Source organism: Lissotriton helveticus (genome assembly GCF_964261635.1).
Source record: "Lissotriton helveticus chromosome 1_1 unlocalized genomic scaffold, aLisHel1.1 SUPER_1_unloc_55, whole genome shotgun sequence".
In the NCBI taxonomy this organism is placed as follows: Eukaryota; Metazoa; Chordata; class Amphibia; order Caudata; family Salamandridae; genus Lissotriton; species Lissotriton helveticus.
Window position 1 is genome coordinate 109,246 of NW_027611698.1, and position 26,359 is coordinate 135,604.

The 26,359-nt window shown below is 48.1% G+C and overlaps 1 protein-coding gene across 6 annotated transcripts in view; it reads left to right on the forward strand.

Moving 5' to 3' along the window:
* The first annotated feature begins 17,480 nt into the window (after positions 1-17,480).
* Positions 17,481-26,359, forward strand: part of LOC144806239 (uncharacterized) — a 115,338-nt gene continuing 106,459 nt past the window's right edge. For 2 of the 6 annotated variants that reach the window (XR_013605734.1, XR_013605735.1), the window contains exon 1: positions 17,933-18,067. The gene's annotated coding sequence lies outside the window, so the exon portion shown is untranslated. Of the gene's footprint in view, positions 17,636-17,915; positions 18,098-26,359 lie in introns of those variants that run through there. The other 4 variants (XR_013605736.1, XR_013605737.1, XM_078672636.1 and 1 more) reach the window with 3 other exon arrangements.

A 26,359-nucleotide genomic window follows, 5' to 3' on the forward strand; every position in this document is an offset into this window, starting at 1 on the left:
GCTGCCAGGGACAAGCAACCACTAAGATATCAGGACCACTCCATAGCTTTGTACCAGGACCTGGCTCTAATACCCCTTTAAAAGTGTAGGGAGTTCCGAGTGGCAACCCTGCGTCTTCGAAATCAAGGAATACCGCATTCTTTGGGTCACCCTTTCCGGCTGATTTTCATATGGCAGGGCACACTCCTTCAGCTCAGATCCATGCAGGACACTTGCCAGGTGCTAGGCATCGAGAATCCAATCCAGGATGAGACAGAGGGCCCACAGACCAAAACACCTCGAGAAAGATGACATAAGGTCTACGGGAGGCATAGCACAGAGCGAGCAACGAGACCAGACCCCAAGACCATGGCACAAGAAAGACTGGCAGTGCTGGAGACATTGTCGAAGGAGACATTCCTCCATGATGACACCGTGAATGACTGAGGGACAGACAAGTGACATTTGCAAGGCTGGGTAGTCGGCGAAGAAGTCTACGGGGAGTGTATAGACACGGGGAGTGTAGAGAGGATCACTGAAAGAATATCGACTACCACAATATCGAGTACCCAAAATATCGAGGTGAAAATATCTACTACAAAAATATCGAGTTTGTATGTACAAACAGGTAAGTACAAAAATATCGACTACAAAATATCGTTTACAAAAATATTGTTGTAAAAAATATCGACTTTACTAAAAACAATGTTTAATTACATTAATATAAAAAATTAATTACTAAAATATAATTAACAATACTTAAAATAACTTTTAATAATTAAATATTTAATGAAAGTAAAAAAAATATATATTTTTAATCATATTTCTTAAAACATATATATATATAGTAACAACATTTAATTAAATAATAGGCAATATTGTATATGTACCCCAAAAACCCAAAACTGACCCTGAACCCTAAAAATACCCCTTTACCCAAAAACTAAAAACTGACCCTGAACCCTAAAAATAACCCTTTACCCAAAAACTGAAAACTGACCCTGAACCCTAAAAATACCCCTTTACCCAAAAACTGAAAACTGACCCTGAACCCTAAAAATACCCCTTGACCCAAAAACTGAAAACTGACCCTGAACCCTAAAAATACCCCTTTACCCAAAAACTGAAAACTGACCCTGAACCCTAAAAATACCCCTTTACCCAAAAACTGAAAACTGACCCTGAACCCTAAAAATACCCCTTTACCCAAAAACTAAAAACTGACCCTGAACCCTAAAAATACCCCTTTACCCAAAAACTGAAAACTGACCCTGAACCCTAAAAATACCCCTTTACCCAAAAACTAAAAACTGACCCTGAACCCTAAAAATACCCCTTTACCCAAAAACTGAAAACTGACCCTGAACCCTAAAAATACCCCTTTACCCAAAAACTAAAAACTGACCCTGAACCCTAAAAATACCCCTTTCATTTAACATAATTAGCAATTAATCAATTAAATAAAATTAATTACCAATTACATTTTAATTAATTAACAAACATTTTTTAATTAACAATTAATTAAATATTACTACCAATTATTAAATTAACATATTTAATTAATTATAATTAAATTACTTCCCACCCTATTCCCCTATAAACCCACAACCCGCTAGAGAAAATACATTATTTTAATTGACATAATTAGCAATTAATCAATTAAATAAAATTAATTACCAATTAAATTTTAAATAATTAACATATATTATTTAATTACCAATTAATTAATTATTACTACCAATTAATAAATTTACATATTTAATTAATTATAATTAAATTACTTCCCACCCTATTCCCCTATAAACCCACAACCCGCTACAGAATTAAATTACACAATAATTAAAAAAATAATTAATTAAAAAAAATAATAAAATAAATTGACACTTTTCACACATATTATAACATAAACACACTATAAATAATTAAATATTATTTAAAAAACTATATTTTTTACTATCTAGATTATATACTTGGATATTTTCACTGTCTATATTATTTACAGTCGATATTACTTCACTTACCTTAAAAACGATATTTTGGCTGTCGATATTCTGTCTAGTCGATATTTTCTCCAAACGATATTTAAAACTCGATATTCTGTCCAGACGATATTTTGGAGTCGATATTATGTCTGTGCACCTTGTAGAGACACAGGGAACAGGCGACACACGTTCCCAACTATTCAGACTTCCAAGGACGCGCACGCAAGAATGGCGGGCCGTGGACAATTTGAGGTTAATGGGTTTCTAAGTTGGGGTTAGGGAGGGGAGGGAGGAGAACTGGTATGCAGGTTAAAGGCGTTGAAGAGAGGATCAAAGGGCAATGGAGACCGGGCAGACGTTGGGAGCTCAGGGGGAAGAGGATCACAGGGACCCAAATACAGGCCAAAGCTGGTGCACTCACTATGACATTCTATTTCCCAGCCCACACTGAAAATTCTCACTCTCAATGCGAGAGGTCACAACAATCCCAATAAAAGGAAGACCATCCTTTCCTACCTGGATAACATGGAGGCAGATGTGTGCCTCCTCCAGGAGACACAGCTCCTCTCCAAAGATTGGCATAGAATGAGGTCACGCTCTTTTCCAAGCAGTTCTTTTCATCTACCCTGGATAAGAAGGCGGGTGACTATTTTAGTAGCCAAACGTTTTAAGGGGGCAATGGGGGAAAAGGTGGCCGAAATCAAAGAGGTTGATGGGAGCAGGGCCATCGATAGTGTAGGTGTTGGTATGAGTATTTTAGATGCCGAAATTGTGTCGCAAACCGCCAGAGTTACTGCTCCCGCAATCACCCTTCACCCGATATACGATCAATCCAGGGGCTGCGTCAATTGCCTATAGATAGAAAGGCTCCCCCCCCCCCACCCACATATACCAATAACCATTTAAAATACCAACCCCACCAGGGATGGTGTTAATAGGTTAAACAGGCCCAGGGGCTCGAATCAGACCAGGTTGTCTAGTACCTCGTGCATTAATGTTCCTGCCGCCCCAAGTATCAATGGCTAATCAGGATGTCCTGAGTCTGCGGCCTGCTGCTTGCCCTCATGTGTTGGTACTGGCAGGAGTACCTACTTTAATTTTTAATTTTTAATTTAAAGGAGTTTGTAGAGCGCCTGGTGACGCCTCCCGGCGTGTCCCCGCGCTGTGGAGAGAGTGTGAGATAGTGTAGAGGAACCAATCACAAGGTAAAGAGGCAGGTTTTCAACTTCTTCCTAAACATAGTTTCATTATTCTCCATCCTAATATCCAAAGGAAGAAGGTTCCACTTCCTAGCAGCTAAAGTGCGGAATGATCTGCCTCCCATTCTAGCTTTTTTGGGGCATGTAGTTCTGAGCAGACCCATTCCTTTAGATCTAAGCGACCTGCTAGGTTCATAAACAGATGCCAAGTCCGACATATAAGCCGGTGCTCTGTTATGAATTATTTTATGGCACCATAGCATAGCTTTGAAATCAATCCTCTTCCTGATTGGTAGCCAGTGGAGGGCTTCCAGAGAGGGGCGTGATGGAGCTCTGCGGGGAAGCCTTAAGACCAGGCGAGCTGCCGAATTTTGTAGAACCTGTAGCTTTTTGATGTTTTTCTCAGTTGACCCCATGAGCAGCACGTTTCCGTAATCAATACGGGACGTTATCAGTGCTTGCGTCATGGTACGCCTAGAATTGATGGGTAACAGGTCAAGGGTTCGGGTCAGAGTTTTCATCACCCCAAAGCATTTGCCTACAGTTTTTCTTATGTGGCTATCAAAGGACAGTTTATTGTCCACCCACACTCCCAAATTCTTCGCCTCTTGAGAGGGGGAGGGCAAAGGACCAAGGCAGCTGGGCCACCACTCAGTAGTCCATTTGACCTCATTGCCACCAATAATGAGGACCTCCGTCTTTGTCCCATTGAGTTTCAGACAATGGTCATTCATCCATGTGGCAAGTTTGGTCATGCATGCATTGAAGTTGTCAGCTTCCTTAGAGGGGGCTTGGGTCAGAGATATCAGAATTTGCGTGTCGTCGGCGTAGGAGACAAGCTCCACGCCGAACGACTGCACTACCTCTGCCAAAGGGGCCATGTATAGATTAAACAGGGTGGGACTCAGGGCAGAGCCCTGAGGAACCCCCTGCTCAAGCATCACCCTATCAGAGAGAGAAGTCCCCCTTTGGACTTGAAAGCTCCTGTTGAGCAAGAAAGCTTTCAGCCATCCCAGTGCCTTATTGGTGACTCCCGCTTTATTTAGACACTGTAGCAAGATGGAGTGTGCTACAGTGTCAAAAGCGGCACTGAGATCAAGCATGATGAGGGCCATTGTCTTTCCCTCATCTGCTCCCTCCCGTAGGGTTTCTGTGGCCCTCAGAAGAGCTGTCTCCGTAGAGAAACCAGATCTGAAACCCGACTGAGATTTATGGAAAGCATTGTGGGTCTCCAGATGTTCCATCAGTTGACTGTTAGCAATTTTCTCTGCTAACTTGGCCACATAAGGTAGCAGGGATATAGGTCGTAAATTATCCATTATGTCCACACTGATGTTGGGTTTTTTCTTAATGGGTAGCACTATTGCCTGTTTCCATTCCTCCGGGAGACAAGAGGTTGAAAAGGAGGTTTGAAGTATGTGCCTCAGATGAGGTTCCAATACTGAGAAGGCTTCCGCTAAAATTTTTGGTGGTGCCGGGTCCCGGGGCGATCCTGATTTGATTTTATTACACATTTTGGACAGAATCTCATAGGAGGGAACTACAAAAGACTTAAGGCACACAGGAGTAGTTACAGTTTTATCGTTTTCAGTAAAGTCCGTGGCCGGGGCTCCCTGTTTAGAAAAGCTCGTGTAGATTTTACTAATTTTGCCAGCAAAATACTGAGCAATCTTATTGCACGATTCCACAGAATCATTTTGGGTGGGGGATGACATCTCCACTATGGATATCTCTTTGTATATTTGAAACAGTTCCCTTGAGGAGTTGCCTGCTTCCGTGATGCGAGTGTGATAATGCTCGGCTTTGGCCAGGCGAACTGATTTGTAATATTCTTTCTGTGCTATTTTATATTGTATTTTAGTATCTGCACAGAAGTTATGGCGCCAGGCTCTCTCAAGTTTCTTGCAAGCCGTTTTCAAGGTCTGTAGTTCTTGGCTGAACCATGGGGCAGTTTTCTGAGGCCTCCTAACATTGGACATGGTGCGGCTAGGGGCTGTAATGTCCAGGGCCTTAGTGACGATATTGTTTAGATTTTCATTACTTTGAAGAGGGATCAGCATGAGTCATGGGACCAGCTACGCAATAAATGTGCGGACTGACTATCAAGGCATAGAAGCTTCCATGTATCCGAATTAAAGGAAAATACTGATCCTGCTATTAGGTTACCTCACGCCCTGCCAGAAACTGAGTGTACTATTCCCACAACCCACTTATCCCCCCTATGCAAACGAAGGCCTCAGCAAGTTCAGACCTCCGTATCTTAAGCTGGAATGTTGCAAGGTTGTACTCTAAACTTCACCAGCCAGATTGGGTACAACTCATTAAAGACCAAGATATCTTTTTATTTCAGGAAACATGGGCCACACAAGAATTGCATATTGAGGGGTTTGAGTGCCATAACATCCTAGCAACAACCCCCAAGCAGGGTCGACCATTTGGGGGTTTATCAATCTGGGTCAATATTAAGACAGGGGGATGCATAAAAACTGTACATATAGATAACAATAATTTTCTAGGCTTATTATTTAATAGGGGAATTTCCTTTTGGATAATTAATTTTTAGAACAATGATTTTCATTCCGTTCCAAATATGCATTTTATAAATGTGTTTAATTTTATTGCATCTATTGGAAAATACAAAGACTCTTTTAAGTCAGTAAGAATCTGTCTGGGGGCGATTTTAATGCTAAGCTATCTTTGTCATGGTCAAGTGAATATTTACACAGCAGCAGACAAACATGCAATGGGGTAGAGAGCTAATGGACCATTTGAACACCCTTAACTTAATTAATGTTATGGAAATTGATGTAACTACAAAAGATAATGCCCCCCCGAACCGACATTCAGAGGGAGGGGCTGTTCATCTACAATTGATACTATTTTTTATCCCCCCCGCTTTAGAAGCAAGCTTGCTTAAAGCCGAAATTATGGCCACAATCTTTGGGGACCATAAACCCAATACAAATAACGTTACGGATGTCTCCAGTTCCAAACGCCTCAGACAGAATGTGGTGCTAGGGATCTATCACCGTCCATAGATAACCTCAGACTGGTATGTCGAGGCATTAATGACGCAGACCGATTCAGTTATATGGTTAGGGGAAACAGGACTCTTATTAACATCTGTTTAGAGGCCCTGTTGCACACCGAGTGGCTATCAGAACCTTTCCCGAACTCAGTGGAGCCATTAAATCCTTGCTGTCTAAACCCGTTTGTACAGTACTGAGCAAACCTAGATGGTTCAATCAGGAGTGCTCAATTGCCAACAGGAAGCTCCGCAAGGCCCTATCTCAAAAGCCTAGGTGTAATGATTTGGTCAAGTCCTTAAGGTTGACATATAAGCTGGCTATTGCTAAAAGGAAGGAACAGTTATTGAATGAGTACTGGGATGCGTTCATTAATGCTGCCAGCTTAAATAATGGGAATATATTTTGGACTACCAATAAAGAGTTAAGATCAATGGGACAACCGCTCACTCCCATCAGATGCAACATAATGAGCGCTACCTGGGAAAGTCACTTTTCCACTATTTACCAAGAGCCTGCTTTTGAATCCGACCCTTTTATGAAAAGGGTGCCACCTGGAGTCTCATTATCAATAAACGAGGTTGAGGAAGCTATATGTCAGAGTGCGGGCAATAAAACTCCAGGCCCTGATGGGTTGCCCATCGATCTTATTAAATATAAACCAGATTTGTTGGCCCCACTGTTTTTAAATATTTTTAATATTCTAACCAATGCCCCACTGCCTAAGACATGGTGTACTAGCACGATTGTTCCCATTTTTTTTTAAAAAAAGGGCGATTGCACACAACCTTGTTGCTATAGACCGATCTCCCTCATAGATAACACCCTTAAAATTTTAGCAGAGTTTTATACACAAAAATTTTAACCTGGACAGAGGACAATCAGATTTTAGAACAATGCCAACTAGGCTTCAGGGGTAAATTTGGCACAAACGAGCAAAGTCATAATCTTAATTTGATCATAGGGAAGTACACTATTGCACAGCGCTCGCCACTTTACTTAGCTTTTATGGACCTGTCCTCAGCTTTTGATTTTGTCAATAGGTCCTGTCTATGGTCCATCCTTTTAGAATATGGACTGGATGAGGCCCTTGTTCATTTTTTGGCCTATCTCCATACGGACCTGAAAGCGTGGGTCAGGATTGTTGGTGAGGGAGAAGTTTCCACTTACATCAGTGTAGACAGAGTGGTCACACAGGGGTGTGTTCTGGCCCCTTTTCTATTTATCATATATATAAACAATTGAGATAAATCACTGATCACACTAACTAATGCTATTCCCAGAATTCAAGGCAAACCTCTCCCAGTGCTTTTATACACAGATGATGCGGTTTTAATTGGTTGCACACCAAATGCACTACTCACTTTAGTTCAAGGTTTCACAGATTTTATGTCCGGCTTAGATTTATGCACAAATTTTAAGAAATCTTTTATAATGCCTTGTGGGCAGGGATGTGGAATTCCTATAGCCCGACGCCCAGGACATATTCTTTGGGGTCAGGGGCAACAAGTTTTAATGTGTATTTTGTCCTTGGGACAAGTAGGCCCAACCCCCTGCAGCACAGACCCTTTGGCTGCCAGTTTTCAGTACCACATTAAGGATCAAGGAAGGACACTGCCTGTAGTTAAGTTAATATTTGTGTGCACGTGTTAATGCTGTTCAAACTTGTATTTATGGTTCATTAATTGAAAGCCTTTATTATTAGGGTGAGCGCGCTAAGTAATTGTCCGTTCTGACTGCACTACTGACAGTGGTTCCAGTATGAAAATATGTTCACACAGTTACAAAGTTTAGCAACATGAGGCTATGCATGATGCTCACAGAATGCTCTCTGATTAGATGCAAATATTTGCAGAAGCTTGAAAGCAAGATTAATGTTTCTTTGCTTTCAATATAAAATGTTCCTAAAAAATGAAAGTAGGGAAAAAAACATTTTGCTAAACTACTGTAAAATTTCAGGTACCATTTCTTTGCAGCATCATTTAGTAAAATGTGTTGATGCAGGCTAGTATTTCCCCAAAATATTCATATTGGAAAATTTGTGTAACCAGTTTCAATAAGATTATGGGAAACAAAAATAAACAAGCCTTGGCAAAACCAGTAGGTCTGACATTGGTGGTCAGCTTTTTAGTTTGGCAATGAGTGACTTGTTTTGATATGGCTTTTGTAAAACCTTACTGATGTGCGTGCTGCCGGGCCCTCACGATTATAACAAACATTGGCAAACGCAAAAATTGTTTTTGGTCTAAAAAAAGCACACACTGCCACATTAGTTACTAGCACTGAACAAAACTACTTTGTGTACTGATATGCTCCTTGTGAAAGAGCAGAATGCTGTCACTCACAGTGAAGCCAGCCGATTCTGAGAGAGAGAATTTGAATTCACACAAAAGGTCATAGTTAACGCCAGACCAAATTAGGGGCCCAATTATTAAAGAAAGTCTCAAAAGTGCAACTTTGGTATATGGCTTTCGTGAATTCACAAGAATTTACATTAGTAGGGCAAGAAATTGTATTTCTACAAAATATTTGTGAACTGCATTTCAGGTTGAGCAAATATGCATGTGTAGATTTGCTCATGTGAAAACCTGGATGTTTGAAAGTTCATTTTCCCTCCAACTACTTTTTCCCCCAACTCTGAAAGAAGGTTTACGTCTGCCATACTCAGGAGTAAATTTCCAACCTTTCTCAGTATGGGAAAGATTAGAGAACATTTGTTGAAAACCTTTACAACATGCTAGTTAGTAGGTTTGCACAGACTCAAAAGGGCATTCCAACCCTGGAACTACTGCTTACCACCATCATCAGTCCTAGTATGTAGATCTCCGGAAACGTGGCAACATAAAATGATTACTAGTATTCAAACACTACTATGGTATATGCCCTGGTATAATCAGAGAGGCTATACAAGAGCTCTTATATGATGAGATTGCTGCCATAATTTGTGGCAGCACTACATGGCACCAAAGGGACAAGTGGATTTTGTTACAGGACAAGTCGATTTATGAAGCAACCTGCCCCATGGACAAGTAGATATTTAAATAAATTCCACACCCCTGCTTGTGGGCCAAGGAAATGTCCTTTAAATTTTATCTCTGTGGGTGACCAAAAATGTACTTGCACTGCTACTTTACCTTATCTGGGAATGGTCTTCGCTGCGAACGGCACCTGGTGTGAACACTTGGCATATTGTAAAAGTACGTTCTCGAGGGCTTTTAACTCAAACCTCAGTCTCCTCCGCCCTAAAAGATGGGGAACAATTCCAGCCCTTTTAAAGATTTTTAAGATCCTGTGTGTACCAATAGCTACCTATGGGGCAGAGGTATGGGGTGTTGCCAAATGCTCTTGCATCCAATCAGAGGAAAATAGATGTTGTAGAAAACTCTTAGGCGCTCCAATCTCCACCCCTTTAAACATATGTCAAGGTGATCTGAAATTAGGATACATTGAAGACATCATAAGGGCCCTGCACTATTTTGGCTATCCATAATGAAGAATCCCGAGGCTTCTCTCACAAGGGACATAATAGATGGTAGTCTTTGCTGTGAGAAAGGGATGCATATTCTTCCTGGGGTAGTCAAGAGTCTAGAAAGCGTTAACCTTGGTAGACTGTTTGCTAATTCGAACACAGCTGTATCAATGGACAAAAAAGTTTTAAAGACAGCATTGTACACACTTTATAGCGCGGAAAGACTAGAAAGGGAATTGAATAATCAAACTGTTGCAAAATGTATATCCATTGCGTACCCTGAGCATTGTCTAGCAAGTTATATTGCACTACGCATGTCCCAATGGGAGAGAGGCTTCCTATTCCGTCTAAAAGCTGGGAAAGTAAGATATTTGCTTTGTTTTCCCTATAGTTGTAACGCAAAACGTGACTCCCTGCCATGTCCATGTGATGGTCACAGCGGTCAAACACTTTTACACTTTTTATTCTTTAGTAGATACTATATGAAATATACATAATCGTTGCTAAGTCCGTATTTAAAAAAAATTTCACCTATTAATTTAACAGACGCTCTTGACTGCAAATTTAAATTGGACAATGTTGAATTGATCTTGCGCATTGGCAACTTTTTGAGAGTAGCTACGGGTGCACGGAAATCTATGTGCGATCTATGAAGTTAATCGTATTGTACTATTCACAATATGCGCTTTACCTAGGTTTACTGTATTTTGCTACATTATGGGTTGGAGATTGCTATCTATTTATTTTTCTGTTGGTTTTTATCCTGTACGTGTGTTACTTTTATGGATACGTTGCTATCCCAATAAAGTCTTTTGGATTGGGATTGGATTGGCTACTTTCAGTCCTCTCACTCTTGAATGGGATTAGAAAGGTTTCTTTAAGTTGGCTGCTGCTAATGGCTTTCCCTGACAGTGCTCTGTGGATAACTCATGTTCCTGCAGTTAGCAGATAATTAATTTCCAAGTTTGGGGGCTCTCCGAGAGGCACAGTGACAAGAGAAGGCTCACAACTTTTTGTGTATTAAGTTTATGTGCAGGTCAGTGGTGTAACAAAACGTGAGCCCTCCCCCCACTCCCTATCTGCAAAAAACATGGACGCCCTCCTTCCCCCAGACTGTCAGGACCTCTCGGGCCAAAATTAATTAAATGAATGATGTCAAGTATTCATATTGTAACCTGGAATTGCATATCGTTTTGTATTATCATGCTTCACATTCTGATCATGGCAAAGTGAAATATTGTTCTAAACCTTCTCTGTCTAAATAATATAGCAATGTAACTTGCTTTTTATGCGCATACTTTCATTCACTGCTCTGGGTAAAAGCAGCTTGTTCTGCTAATCCTTCCCTAACTTTCCAGAAGTGTCGGAGCAGACAGGCTCGTGGAGTCATTCTTGGTTACTGAGTGATTCAGTTACATTTTTGCAACATTTCTTCAGTGAGTCTGTTTATTCTTAAATGCATGTGACAAGAGGCTCAGATAAGATGTTTATGTATTTGTAAAGTGCATAGCCCAAACTTTGCTGCCCCCGGGAAAATGTGAGTACCTGTGATCTAGATCACCAAAAGGCAGGAGTAGTTAGACACGAGGACTAAACATAAGCATGCATCTCTAAAAGGCACAAACAGGAACCAATGAAAACAAGCCTTGGCATAGCCAATAGGTCTCGCCTTTGGGACCTTATACGTGTTTAGCCATGCAACAGTTGATGTTGTTGCACCATTGATATTGTGCTGGATAACTAAACACTTATAAGGTCCCAAAGGTACGACCTAGTGACTATGCCAATGCTTGCTTACCAGATGGGCATTGGCTGACCGCTACCTGGTTACTGAGGCCCTAGTGAGGTTGAGACATATTTGGGGGAGTTTTAGCCAAATCAGATTCTACTGTGCATGCCCCAGCCTAGGTAGCAATGAAGCGCAGTTGTTAGTGCTGACTATGAGTGTGTTCTTTCACTGTGGGGAGAGGAGCTGGCCTAACGGCGAGGGCGCTCGACCTCAGACCTGGGGATCTTGGTTCGAGTCTTGGTAACGACGCCAAACATCCTGTGATTCTGGGCAAATCACTTAATCTCCCCGTGCCTAACAAAAATGAATGTGTGTCCACATGTAACGTAACTGGTGCTATGTAAAGCGATCTGATACCCGATTTGGGTCAAATTTGCGCTATATAAAACTCTGCAAAAAAAAATTTTTAAACCAAAAAAAAAACTGTGCTACTTTCAATTGACGGGGCTGCCCCCGTTTACTCTGGTGAAAGCCAAAAACGGAATTGTGATCTTCTCATCACACAGACTTTTCAGGTGAAAAAAATGACAACGTTTGCTGAGGCCCTTCAAAATAGTTACCCAACTACACCAATGAGAGTCAATGAACATTTTTGATACAAAATAATAATGTCTAATGATCGATGCAGACAACAAAAAATAAAAAAATGAATGCTGTGACAGCACGCTTGAGACCCAACCAGCACCAGACAATCGTTCTCAGGTAATGCGGTGAGAATCTGGAACTCGCTTCCTCCTTTGCCCCGTGCCATCACCTCCATTCAGATCTTCAAAGCGGACCTCAAATTTCTTCTATTCCAAAGACACTTTCAGAACTAATTCTCTCCTTCAGACCCCGCCAGGAAGTTCTTTACTCATTGTAATTGGTCATATATATGTATATTTTTGTTTGTACATTCTGTGCTTGCTGTGTTTGTTATTGTGTTCCTTTTGCCTGCATTGTTTTGATTCTATGGCCTGCTACCTTTGTTTGTTCCTTTCCTGTAACAGTTCTCTCATGTAACGTAATTGGTTCTATTGTACAGCGCTCTGACACCTTCGGGTAAAATCAGCGCTTTATAAAAAAGCATCAAATAAAATAAATAAATAAATAAATAAATGACCTCACCTGGGGTTTAATACGGGTGCTGTGGTCCATGCCGTGGGTCGGGCCTCCTCCGCTGGCCCTGCGGAGCCTGAGGCCAGGACTGAACTATGAGCGCGGGTTAAAAGAGGGCCTGTTCATGGATAACTGGGCATGCGCAGGGGATAGACACTGCTTCCCACAACGCGGGTTAAAGAGGCCTTGGATTAACTATGCATGCGCTGACGACAGACACTGCCTCCCGCTGCGGAGCGCGAGTTAAGGAAGGCCTTGAATTAACAACTGCGCATGTGCTGAGGACAGACACTGCCTCCCGCCGTGGAGCGCGAGTTAAGGAAGGCCTTGAATTTTTTCTTCAAAGAATTTGGTCTGGGCTTGGATCATCTCCCTATGATATTTTCTAATAGCTGCCTTATATTGACTTTTGATGGCGAGATCATAGTTTTTTCTCCACAATATTTCCATTCTTTTACATGATTTTTTGTCTGAATTAATTGCTCATTGAACCATGGGGCTTTAATCCTAACATCAAGTTTAAGTCGTCTGATTTTCTGTGGGTGTTGGGCTGCATCTTTGTTGAGCCAGTCAGCCCAAATCTTGTTGGCCTCTTCTACGTCATCTGTCAGGCTTGGTGCTTGGTCCTCTAATTCAATCCTTACGTTGTCAGGTAGGGATTTTGGGCATTTATTCTTAATCCAGGTTACTTTGTGACTGGTGTGTCGAGCATGTGGATTTTCCAGTGTAAACGGGAGGAAATAATGATCCGACCATGGCATTGGTATAGGGGTCCCTACTTTTAGCTTAGAGTCATTTGAAACAAGCATTGGCATAGCCAATCAGTCTTGCCTTTGGGACCTTATAAGTGTTTAGCCATGCACAAGTTAATAATCTTGGACCAAGGATATTGTGCTGCTTAACTTAATATTTATACGGTTCCAAAAGCGAGACCTATTGGCTATGCCAATGCTTGTTTAGTGTTGCACTGGTGCTTCCTTTGGTACAGTGCTATACACCGTAATTTAAAATAGGGTTAATACATATAATCAAATAAACGTTGCCCGTGCAAGATCGTTTCCTACTGTTTTTGTAGTGTTGCTCTGGTGTTTCCTTTCTAATTATTAAAAAATGTTTTTGTGTCAAGGATCAGAACGGCAGCGAAATATACAGTGAATCATGCCCTCTAATAGTGGGTGTAAAAATGGCATCAATGTTGTGCATTGGCATGCTGAAGGCACCATCTATGCATGTTTGTAATTCTGAGGAGATATGATATTATTCTATTCTGACTCGTGTTGCAGGCGAACCCTAGTACGAGTCTACACTAACTGTTTATTGCTCATTTTAAACTAATAAACAGATTGAATTGGAGGACTCTGAGACTCTTAAAAGGCATCTCTGCCACGGACGAGACTTCTCTGGTTGTTTACTCGGAAGTGGAAGCAAATCTTGCAACAATACCTGAACTCCCGAAAGTCATCTTCAAATGTCTGAGTATAAAACAAGCTTGCAAAAACTATTTTCTTTACAGGTGCTTGTTGTTGTCCTAGATATTCATGTATGCATGCGTATCTGCGGTGGCTGTCCTTAAGTGGCATTTTGTTAACTATTCAAAAGTGCACTCAAAGCGAGCTCTGGCTGATGCTTGCGCATCCACGAGCCATCGTTGAATGAACAGGTTTAGTTTAAGTAAAGCACATTCAAATATTCTCCCTGTAGATGTGCGTGCATCAGTTGTAGGAGCGATATTTGATGAGATTTGTTAAAGCAAGTGCCATTTGAAGATGCAAGTAGTGCATGCGTGCACTTGCGGCACGTTAAAATGTCAGCGTGCGTGTGCGCGCAGTCTGCTCTTTTTGGAAGCACATACTCGTGCTTGTGGCTCACCCCTGCTTGCTCCCGCAAGGCGGATGCCACCACAAGCACGAGTGTGTGCTTCCAAAAAGAGCAGAGCGCCGGCTAAAGGTCCTCCTATGCAGCGCATGCGCACTGCGTATGCGAGACCTAAAAATTGGCTTAGAGTATTATACCCTTTACATGGGTGCTTATGTTTATCAGTTGTTTCATTTGCATGGCCTATACAAGTGCTGTGGTCCCTGCTGTGGATATGGTCTCACCTGGGGTTTCATATGGGTGCTGTGGTCTGGCCTCACCTGGGGTTTAATATGGTTGCTGAGGTCCCTGCTGTGGTCGGGCCTCATCTGGGTTTCATGCGGTTGCTGGGGTCCCTGCTGTGGGTCTGGCCTCACCTGGGGTTTAATATAGGTGATGTGGTCCCTGCTGTGGTCGGGCCTCACTTGGGGTTTAATATGGGTGCTGTGGTCCCTGCTGTGGGTCTGGCCTCACCTGGGGTTTCATGTGGGGCCTGGGCTCCCTGCTGTGGGTCTGGCCTCACCTGGGGTTTCATGTGGGGCCTGGGCTCACTGCTGTGGGTCGTGACCTCACCTGGGGTTTCATGTGGGGCCTGGGCTCACTGCTGTGGGTCGTGACCTCACCTGGGGTTTCATGTGGGACCTGGGCTCCCTGCTGTGGGTCATGCCCTCACCTGGGGTTTCATGCGGGTGCTGGGGTCCCTGCTGTGGGTCTGGCCTCACCTGGGGTTTAATATGGGTGCTGTGGTCCCGGCTGTGGGTCTGGCCTCACCTGGGGTTTCATGTGGGGCCTGGGCTCACTGCTGTGGGTCGTGACCTCACCTGGGGTTTCATGTGGGGCCTGGGCTCCCTGCTGTGGGTCATGCCCTCACCTGGGGTTTCATGCGGGTGCTGGGGTCCCTGCTGTGGGTCTGGCCTCACCTGGGGTTTAATATAGGTGATGTGGTCCCTGCTTTGGTCGGGCCTCACCTGGGGTTTAATATGGGTGCTGTGGTCCCGGCTGTGGGTCTGGCCTCACCTGGGGTTTAATATGGGTGCTGTGGTCCCTGCTGTGGGTCTGGCCTCACCTGGGGTTTCATGTGGGGCCTGGGCTCACTGCTGTGGGTCGTGACCTCACCTGGGGTTTCATGTGGGGCCTGGGCTCCCTGCTGTGGGTCATGCCCTCACCTGGGGTTTCATGCGGGTGCTGGGGTCCCTGCTGTGGGTCTGGCCTCACCTGGGGTTTAATATAGGTGATGTGGTCCCTGCTGTGGTCGGGCCTCACCTGGGGTTTAATATGGGTGCTGTGGTCCCGGCTGTGGGTCTGGCCTCACCTGGGGTTTCATGTGGGGCCTGGGCTCCCTGCTGTGGGTCTGGCCTCACCTGGGGTTTCATGTGGGGCCTGGGCTCACTGCTGTGGGTCGTGACCTCACCTGGGGTTTCATGTGGGGCCTGGGCTCCCTGCTGTGGGTCATGCCCTCACCTGGGGTTTCATGCGGGTGCTGGGGTCCCTGCTGTGGGTCATGCCCTCACCTGGGGTTTCATGCGGGTGCTGGGGTCCCTGCTGTGGGTCATGCCCTCACCTGGGGTTTAATATGGGTGCTGTGGTCCCGGCTGTGGGTCTGGCCTCACCTGGGGTTTCATGTGGGGCCTGGGCTCCCTGCTGTGGGTCATGACCTCACCTGGGGTTTCATGTGGGGCCTGGGCTCCCTGCTGTGGGTCATGACCTCACCTGGGGTTTCATGTGGGGCCTGGGCTCCCTGCTGTGGGTCATGCCCTCACCTGGGGTTTCATGTGGGGCCTGGGCTCCCTGCTGTGGGTCATGCCCTCACCTGGGGTTTCATGTGGGGCCTGGGCCCCCTGCTGTGGGTCATGACCTCACCTGGGGTTTCATGTGGGGCCTGGGCTCCCTGCTGTGGGTCATGACCTCACCTGGGGTTTCATGTGAGGCCTGGGCTCCCTGCTGTGGGTCTGGCCTCACCTGGGGTTTCATGTGGGGCCTGGGCTCCCTGCTGTGGGTCTGGCCTCACCTGGGGTTTATTTCGGGGCCTGGGCTCCCTGCTGTGGGTTGTGACCTCACCTGGGGTTTATTTCGGGGCCTGGGCTCCCTGCTGTGGGTCTGGCCTCACCTGGGGTTTCATGTGGGGCCTGGGCTCCCTGCTGTGGGTCATGCCCTCACCTGGGGTTTCATGTGGGGCCTGGGCTCCCTGCTGTGGGTCTGGCCTCACCTGGGGTTTAATATGGGTGCTGGGGTCCCTGCTGTGGGTCTGGCCTCACCTGGGGTTTAATATGGGTGCTGGGGTCCCTGCTGTGGTCTGACCTCACCTGGGGTTTCATGTGGGGCCTGGGCTCCCTGCTGTGGGTCATGCCCTCACCTGGGGTTTCATGCGGGTGCTGGGGTCCCTGCTGTGGGTCTGGCCTCACCTGGGGTTTAATATAGGTGATGTGCTCCCTGCTGTGGGTCTGGCCTCACCTGGGGTTTAATATAGGTGATGTGCTCCCTGCTGTGGGTCTGGCCTCACCTGGGGTTTAATATGGGTGCTGTGGTCCCTGCTGTGGGTCTGGCCTCACCTGGGGTTTAATATAGGTGATGTGCTCCCTGCTGTGGGTCTGGCCTCACCTGGGGTTTAATATGGGTGCTGTGGTCCCTGCTGTGGGTCTGGCCTCACCTGGGGTTTCATATGGGTGCTGTGGTCCCTGCTGTGGGTCAGGCCTCACCTGGGGTTTAATATGGGTGCTGTGGTCCCTGCTGTTGGTCTGGCACCCTCGCTGGCCCTGCTGAGCTTTCCAAGGCCTTTGTGTACACCAGAGGGGGGGTTAAAGAGGGCCTTGGATGAACAACTGCGCATGCGCTGAGGACAGACACTGCCGCCCGCCGCTGAGTGATTGTTCTGGAAGGCCTTAAATTAACAACTGCGCATGCGCTGAGAACAGATATGGCCTACCGCGGATTAAAGCGGACCTGTGGATGAAAACTGCGCATGCGCTGAAGACAGACACAACCTACCAGGGCAGAGCGCGAGTTGAAGTGCGTCGTGACTGAATAAATGCGCATGCGCTATGGACACTCCCGCCCACCGCCGAGCGCTGGTTCAGGAAGGCGGCGTTGACTTAACTGGGCATGCGCTGAGGACAGACACCGCTGTCAAGACAATTCAACCCAAGATGTCGTTGCAAGAAATATTTATTTAGTTCACAGGACGGAGCGCAGTAAACGGCGAAACCTGTGACTTGTCAGCTAACAGTTCAGAGCCAGTACAGGTGAGACGGTGTCCCCGCAGGGACACAAAGAAGCACAACAATTACAGTGACGCAGTGAGTAAGACACACGGAGCACGAGGGGCCTCGCGCCACAGCCAATGCTGAGATGTGTCTCAGTGCAGAGCTCCTGGGTTTGGCTCCTCTATGGGGGCGGGGCGGGGGGTGTCCAGGGCAGTTCACAGTCTGTGCTCCGTGCGAGGTCCCAACACTGTGTGATTGGTCGGCCGTAGGGAGTAGTGTCTTCGCTCCGCACATGCGCAGCTGTGACGCGGTCCTGCGCGTGCGCAGCCGTGAGACCCGTTGTTTTGTTTAGTTGAGCGCGCGCGTCACTCGTGGGGCAATAACACACCGCCCCCCCTCCTCACAGGCAACCGGGCCCCCGGTGCCCTCCCCCAGGCCCTGCAGCCCCCACGGACCGGAGCTGAAGCAGAGGTGAGGAGGCCTCGAAGCGTCCAGCCGAGTGTGTGTGAGGTTTAAATAATATTTGTATTGCATTTTATGTTTTTTAAAAATATTTTGTTGTTATTTATGAAGAACAAAAGAGAGTCAATGACCTCGCCATAGTCCAACAAGTCCATGTAACCGCACTCCCCGTGTGCGTGTTTGTGATTTGAATCAAGCATTTGCAATGCAATGGGTCTCGCATTTGCGAGAGTTTGAGCTATTGGCATTGTAAATGGCAATGCCTTTTGTTTATCTGCGTTAAACACTAACACATATATAAAAGGAATTGTCATTTACAATGCCAATAGCTCTCGCCAGTGTGAGACCCATTGCATTGCAAATGCTTGTTTTTCTGCTCCTGTCTCTTCTCTCTCAGGCCCCCCACAGACCGTCTCCTCCCTGCGCCTGCCCTCTCAGGCCCCCCACAGACCGTCTCCTCCCTGTGCCTGCCCTCTCAGGCCCCCCACAGACCGTCTCCTCCCTGCGCCTGTCTCTTCTCTCTCAGGCCCCCACAGACCGTCTCCTCCCTGCGCCTGCCCTCTCAGGCCCCCCACAGACCGTCTCCTCCCTGCGCCTGCCCTCTCAGGCCCCCCACAGACCGTCTCCTCCCTGCGCCTGTCTCTTCTCTCTCAGGCCCCCACAGACCGTCTCCTCCCTGTGCCTGCCCTCTCAGGCCCCCCACAGACCGTCTCCTCCCTGTGCCTGCCCTCTCAGGCCCCCCACAGACCGTCTCCTCCCTGTGCCTGCCCTCTCAGGCCCCCCACAGACCGTCTCCTCCCTGCGCCTGTCTCTTCTCTCTCAGGCCCCCACAGACCATCTCCTCCCTGTGCCTGCCCTCTCAGGCCCCCACAGACCTTCTCCTCCCTGCGCCTGTCTCTTCTCTCTCAGGCCCCCCACAGACCGTCTCCTCCCTGTGCCTACCCTCTCAGGCCCCCCACAGACCGTCTCCTCCCTGCGCCTGCCCTCTCAGGCCCCCCACAGACCGTCTCCTCCCTGTGCCTGCCCTCTCAGGCCCCCCACAGACCGTCTCCTCCCTGCGCCTGCCCTCTCAGGCCCCCCACAGACCGTCTCCTCCCTGCGCCTGCCCTCTCAGGCCCCCCACAGACCGTCTCCTCCCTGCGCCTGCCCTCTCAGGCCCCCCACAGACCGTCTCCTCCCTGTGCCTGCCCTCTCAGACCCCCCACAGACCGTCTCCTCCCTGCGCCTGCCCTCTCAGGCCCCCCACAGACCGTCTCCTCCCTGCGCCTGCCCTCTCAGGCCCCCCACAGACCGTCTCCTCCCTGTGCCTGCCCTCTCAGGCCCCCCACAGACCGTCTCCTCCCTGCGCCTGTCTCTTCTCTCTCAGGCCCCCACAGACCGTCTCCTCCCTGTGCCTGCCCTCTCAGGCCCCCCACAGACCGTCTCCTCCCTGTGCCTGCCCTCTCAGGCCCCCCACAGACCGTCTCCTCCCTGTGCCTGCCCTCTCAGGCCCCCCACAGACCGTCTCCTCCCTGCGCCTGTCTCTTCTCTCTCAGGCCCCCACAGACCGTCTCCTCCCTGTGCCTGCCCTCTCAGGCCCCCCACAGACCGTCTCCTCCCTGTGCCTGCCCTCTCAGGCCCCCCACAGACCGTCTCCTCCCTGTGCCTGCCCTCTCAGGCCCCCCACAGACCGTCTCCTCCCTGCGCCTGCCCTCTCAGGCCCCCCACAGACCGTCTCCTCCCTGCGCCTGCCCTCTCAGGCCCCCCACAGACCGTCTCCTCCCTGTGCCTGCCCTCTCAGGCCCCCCACAGACCGTCTCCTCCCTGCGCCTGTCTCTTCTCTCTCAGGCCCCCACAGACCGTCTCCTCCCTGTGCCTGCCCTCTCAGGCCCCCCACAGACCGTCTCCTCCCTGTGCCTGCCCTCTCAGGCCCCCCACAGACCGTCTCCTCCCTGCGCCTGTCTCTTCTCTCTCAGGCCCCCACAGACCGTCTCCTCCCTGTGCCTGCCCTCTCAGGCCCCCCACAGACCGTCTCCTCCCTGTGCCTGCCCTCTCAGGCCCCCCACAGACCGTCTCCTCCCTGCGCCTGCCCTCTCAGGCCCCCCACAGACCGTCTCCTCCCTGCGCCTGCCCTCTCAGGCCCCCCACAGACCGTCTCCTCCCTGTGCCTGCCCTCTCAGGCCCCCCACAGACCGTCTCCTCCCTGCGCCTGTGTAGGAAGGTGGCTACCTGACTATGGTTACCCCAGATTTTTTGCCTGTGTTTAGCTGGTTTTTTGACTTAGTTGACCTGGTTCCCTGCTAATCAGGGCCCCAGGCCATCTGCTCTCTCTGTAAAATGGATTCCATGTACCCTAGGTACATACCAATTGGAAATGGACTCCTTGTCAGCCCCTGTAGAATGCACTATAGGTGCACAGGGCACAGGAGCCACTAAGGCCTACCAGGGGCTGCAGCATATCTTTTGCCACCCCTGGCTGGTTCTTAAATTGACACAACTGGCTGATCACTCAGCTGGGGTAAGGTGGTGTACACACCCCTTGCTTAGATATAGTATACCTATGTCTAAACCTATATCTGGACACATGTAAACCTGTGAGCCACTCCTATAGACAGGCCTCACCAATCCTGGAGGCTGGGTGCATGGTTTCTATGTGAGATGGAGCTCTAGCATGAGCTGAGCCTGTCTGCAGCCGTCGGGAACAAATCCCTAAGCTGTTTCAGGATAATGCCATACCATATACTATTAAGTGCCTTATAATCCTCGCGGTTATTTAGCAACTCTGGTTTGGCTTTATCAAAACATGTCGTGTAAGGTGTCATACGCTTTGGAATACCATCCCCTCGCCAGTTCTGGCGACGGGGATGGCATTCCACCCCTCTAGAGGGGTAAGACATGTTACTTCACTTTAATGCGGTTGATTTCTCCAAAGGCCTTAAGATCCACAAAATGGATGCCTCTGCCACAGACAAATGTCTGGACCCCTGGAGCTGACCGAAACCCAGTCAAGGGGGTCCTGGACAAAGGGTTTCCTGTCACAGGAGGGTGTCACCGCCCTCCAGACAGGAGATAGTGTATTGTAGCAGGGAGGTTTGAAAGAAACCAGACACTGCCTGGGGCGCACAAGGCTGCCCCTTGCATAATCCGGCCAAACCGGTTCTGGGGCACTCCAGCCCTCGTGCCAGGGCGGCCTGGATCAAAGGAAGGGGGTGTATCCACCCACTTCCTGGGTCCCACCCATAGGAGGGGACCTAGCAGGTAATCACGCCCACCAGATTCGAATAAGAGTGGGAGCAGTGCCAATGCACATCAGATTTCCTGGAAGAAACATTTGAAACGATATTCTGGACCCTTTGCCCTCCATCTCAACGTGGAAGCCCGAAGAATCTCCCTTGTGGTCAAGGAGTGACCACCCTGCAGCAGCAGGCACCATCCAGCCCTCGACGTCTACTTAGTTGCAGTTCCCGCCGGAACTCGAGCGACTGAGATCGACGAGATCAAGCCTGCCCAGCTTCTAACAGCCCGATCCACAGTCCCTGCAAAGCTGAGACCCGTGGAGGCGACCGGAAGCGTGGGGCACGCCATCTTGAAGTGACCACGAGACGCTGACCGTGCAGCCCACGAGTGACCCTCGAAGCTGTACACCGGGGTTTGAGAAGCCCCCACCCTGAGCTACTCCTGAGCCGAAGTTCAGCCCTCCACACTCGACGAGTGCTGCGTGGGGCCCTTTGGCACGATTTGGCTCAACGCGTTGGCCCGGTCACTTGCCAGCTGGCTTGTGGTCCCTGTGCCGACGAACTACCAAAGAAGACTCGTGAATCTGGTTGCTCCAGATCCACACCAGCTCCCCTGAAAAGGAGCCCCGACTCTGACCTTCCTGGTCCGAGTGAGACGCCATCTTCCAATCCCGCGTGGATTGCTCTTACCAAGGCTTGTTTGCTCCAAACCGGAAGCCGACTGCACCGACGGTGAGAGCCTGCGTGGGACAGATCGTGACCTGCTCCTGGACGTCGCAGATGCCCCAGAGCCCACGTGACAGCGAAGAGAAGCGCCTCGACGACCACCTGATTGCGCCCGACATTGCCTGGTTCCGTCCTGGTTCCACCCTGGTCACTGCTGAGTGACCCAGACTCTGTCCCCTCTGCTTTCAGGTACTCTACAACTTGAGTCCACCCTTGGACTCCACCGGACACTTCGTCTTCACCCTGCCTGCAGCCCTTTCAGCTTCAAGCACCAAGAGCCTGCGTGTCAAAACCCGACGCCACTTCGACCCTGTGCACCCACTTCCTGTGGGTGAGGTAACTTTGCTCCGCCGGTGTTCCCACACTGGTGCACACCTCTAGGGTCTGTGTGTTAAGTTTTGTTCCTCTAGGTTCAGCGGAAGTGTCCTTAAACTTTAACTATTTGACTTTTACGTACCATTGGTTAACATTGGTGCATGCGTGCGCTTTCCGCACATCTCCCGAATCCCGAGGGCCATTCCCGACTTCAGCATTGCTTGTCCTGACTGCTCCCAGCGATTCCCTAGGCCCTAGGCCTAACCACTGTTCGAGTGGCCTCTCTTATACCACTTGTTTAGTATATGGTTTGAGTGGCCCCCCGCCCTCATCCATAATTGTGCAACTTGTATGTTTAAACAGTGCTTTTGATTTAACGCTTGTGCCCCTTTATTCATAAAGAATACTGGGGATTGTTTCTAGTAATAAACACATATATTTTTATAATATATACTTGTGTGGTGTCCTTTCATTTGGTATTACAGGATTGTATGTGGTAAAACAGCTCGCTTAACACGACCTCTTAAGTTAAGCCTTTAGGCTGCTTAGTCCATGCTACCCCTAGGATAGCTTGTCTAATAAGGTTGACTTACAACCAGACACCATAAGGGGATTGTTTGGTCAGGTAGTAGGTGGTTCCAGAATTGGAAACATCCCCTACCAGGCCAACTTCTCACATTGGTGAGCAGCGGTGCGGATTTGAGCTTGCTGTTGTTTTACCATTGCAATCTTTATATCAAATTGAAAGATCACATCAAGTACCTCTAGGTACATATAAAATCAAAAGCTTAGCATATTAAGTTCTACTGAACTTAGTAGTTGTAGGTTGAAGGGAGTAGCACACCCCTGACTACAACTCACTAGCAAGGTCCAGTAGGAAAACACTTAGTGTAGGTAAGTGCACCACTTACACCTCACTAGTAACCATGTCTGACACAGGAAAGGCCTCAGGGTCTAGTCCTGTGACAGTTGACCCTACCCAGGCAACTTTTGGATATGACAAACTAACCCGCAGAGACTTGATTGCCTTGTGCAAAGCAAGAGGGTTAAAAAGGGGCAGAAGCCCCACCTGCCTAACCCTGGTAGAAATCCTAGAACAGGATGACTTAGAGAAGGCTAAAGCAGCTTCCCTAGACACAGGAAATGGAGAGAACCCCCCTGTAGTTGATCCCCCTGAAGAGGAGGATGATGATGACTTGGATGAGGACTCAGATGTTGGGGACTTAGAAGTACAGGATCAGGGTAGCCAGGTTCCAGTTGGTAGGCTTAGCCAGGCCAACTTGGACCTACTGGGGAATGGAGAGGGCCAGCACCTCCCCAGAACCCAACATATGATTCTCCCAGGCAACAGAAGAGTGAGATCTCCCTCAGGGGACTCTCATCTTTCTAGTGCCTCCAGAGAATCAGAGAGAGGCATGAGTGCTTCTCAGAAAGCTGAGCATAGGGCTAGAATGAGGGCTGTCAAACTCCAGATAGAGAGAGAGGAGGTAGCCCTGAGTCAAGCTAGACTTACCTTAGCTCAAGCTAAACTTGCCTTGGCAAGAGAGCAAAAATTGTGTGGCTTAGATGCCACTGGTGGCAGCAATATTCCTAAAGAGAAACCCAGGTCCTATGATAGTAGAAACCTGACAAAGATTGTGCCCCCCTACAAGGAAGGGGATGACATCCACAAGTGGATAACTGCTCTTGAGAGGGCCTGCATGGTACAGCAGGTTCCTGAGGAACAGTGGGCAGCAATCTTATGGTACTCCTTTTCAGAGAAAGGGAGAGATAAGCTCCTCACTGTCAGACATGAGGATGCAAACAATTACAAAGTCCTGAAGAGTGTTCTGATAGATGGGTTTGGCTTAACCACTGAACAGTACAGGTTGAAGTTCAGAGATACCCAGAAGACACAGACTCAGGACTGGACTGATTTTGTAGATTGTGCTACTAAGGCTCTGGAGGGTTGGCTACATGGCAGCAAAGTACATGACTTTACAGGATTGTATAATTTGATTATGAGGGAGCAGATCCTAAGTAATTGTCAGAACCAGCTCTTACACCAGCACCTGGTAGACTCTGATCTGACCTCTCCCCAAGAATTGGGAAAGAAGGCAGACAAATGGGTCAGAACCAGGATTAGGCCTAAGAATCAGGACAGTAACCAGAAGAAGGAGTCTACCAAGCCTCAAGATAAGGGTGGGGATAAAAGTAAAGAAAAGACTTCCCCAGGGCCCCAAAACTCCAAGGATGGGGGTGGGTCCCAAGACACTTCTTCAACTGAGAAAAAACCCTATTGTTATCCCTGTAAACAGGTGGGGCATTACAAAACAGACAGCTGTTGTCCCAAGAATAACAATAAAGAAAATATACCTCCAAAGCCAGCTTCAACACCTCCTGTTACTGTCAGCAGTAATCCCCCAGGAAGTGGAAGCACACCCAGGAATCTGGGTGGGTTTACTTTTGGAAATCAGGTGGACCCTGGCCTATCCAGGTCCCCATCACCCAATGATCTTGTTTATGAGGCTGGCATGGGGTTTGCCAACTTCTCTGCTTGCCCAAATACTTTGAGCAAGTATAGACAAGAACCCATCATCAATGGTTTAAGAGTTGAAGCTTTTAGAGACACAGGGGCTAGCATCACCATGGTGGCTGATGGCATAGTCCCCTCTAAGCAACTTTTACCTGGTGCCACATACCAGGTAATAAACATTGATGGCATCCAAACAAATCATCCCATGGCAGTAGTAAGTCTCAGCTGGGGAGGTGTCACTGGCCCAAAGAGAGTGGCAGTGTCCCCAAACTTGCCTGTAGACTGTCTACTGGGTAATGATTTAGAAATCTCAGCCTGGGCTGGGGTTGAACAGGAAATCCATTCTAGAATGGTAAATTCCAATGGAAAGGTTAGTGGGGCTGTAATGGCTACAGCCCCAATTCAAGATGTCCTTCCTGAAAAGGTTGGTAGGGCGGAGATACTCCCTGCCCCATCTTTAGCAAAAGCTCTTCCTGAACAGAATAGCAAAGCTGTTATGATAACAGCAGAAACCCAAACTGAGTCTCCTCCTGAAAAGGTTGGTGGGGCTGTGATGGCCACAGCCCAAACTCAAACTGACACGTGTGTTGTGAAACCTGAAATGATGGATAACTCCACACAAACTGAGAGCATGGAGGAGGAAGAGAAATCTCCCCCTCACCAGACTTTAGGACAGGATCAGCCTCCTCAGGGAACTGATCTTACCCCTGATGAAGGAACTGCCCCAGAGGTGGTTGGGCCTAGCCTGACAGAACCTCTGATGTCAGTGGACCCTTCTCAGGTGGGACCCAGTCTGGAGCAGGTAACCTGCCCCTCTCTCCCTTGCCTTAGCCAGCCCAGGGCTGCAGAGGACAAGAAGGACAGTGAGACCCAGAGGGCCCCCTGTCAAATAAAGCACCCCCATCAAAAGATTAGGTGCACCAAAACTAGTAGCCCTAGTAAGGTGAAAACTTTAAAAACTCCTGAGGGAGCCCCCTTAAAAACAGTTAGGGACCTCCCACAGATGGATTCTGTTGGGCACAGCCAAACCTGGGACCCAAGGGGCCCAAACCTGAACTGTCCCTCCAGCAAGCCAAACAGAGGGACCCAGCCTCCAGCTTTAGGTAGCCAGAGGTTGACCCTGAGAGCACAGTGCAACTCAGTTAAAGAGAGAAAGGCACACATGGTGGAAGATAATTGGAGGAAGCTAAGCCCTAAATTAGTAGAGCCTCGCTTCAATACTCCATATCCAAACCAGCCTTTAACTTTGCCTAAACACACCCAAGGTAGTGATTCCCTATGGTGGAGACCCTCTAATACCCAAAGGGTGAGGGACTGCTTAGTGGACCATGAGACAGGGGGTACCCATGCTAGTGCAGGTACTTCCTTATATGGCCACTCAGGCAATATAGGCTTACCTGGCCAAGGATAGCCTTATCTCCTTTCGTTTGGGGGGGGGTTATGTAGGAAGGTGGCTACCTGACTATGGTTACCCCAGATTTTTTGCCTGTGTTTAGCTGGTTTTTTGACTTAGTTGACCTGGTTCCCTGC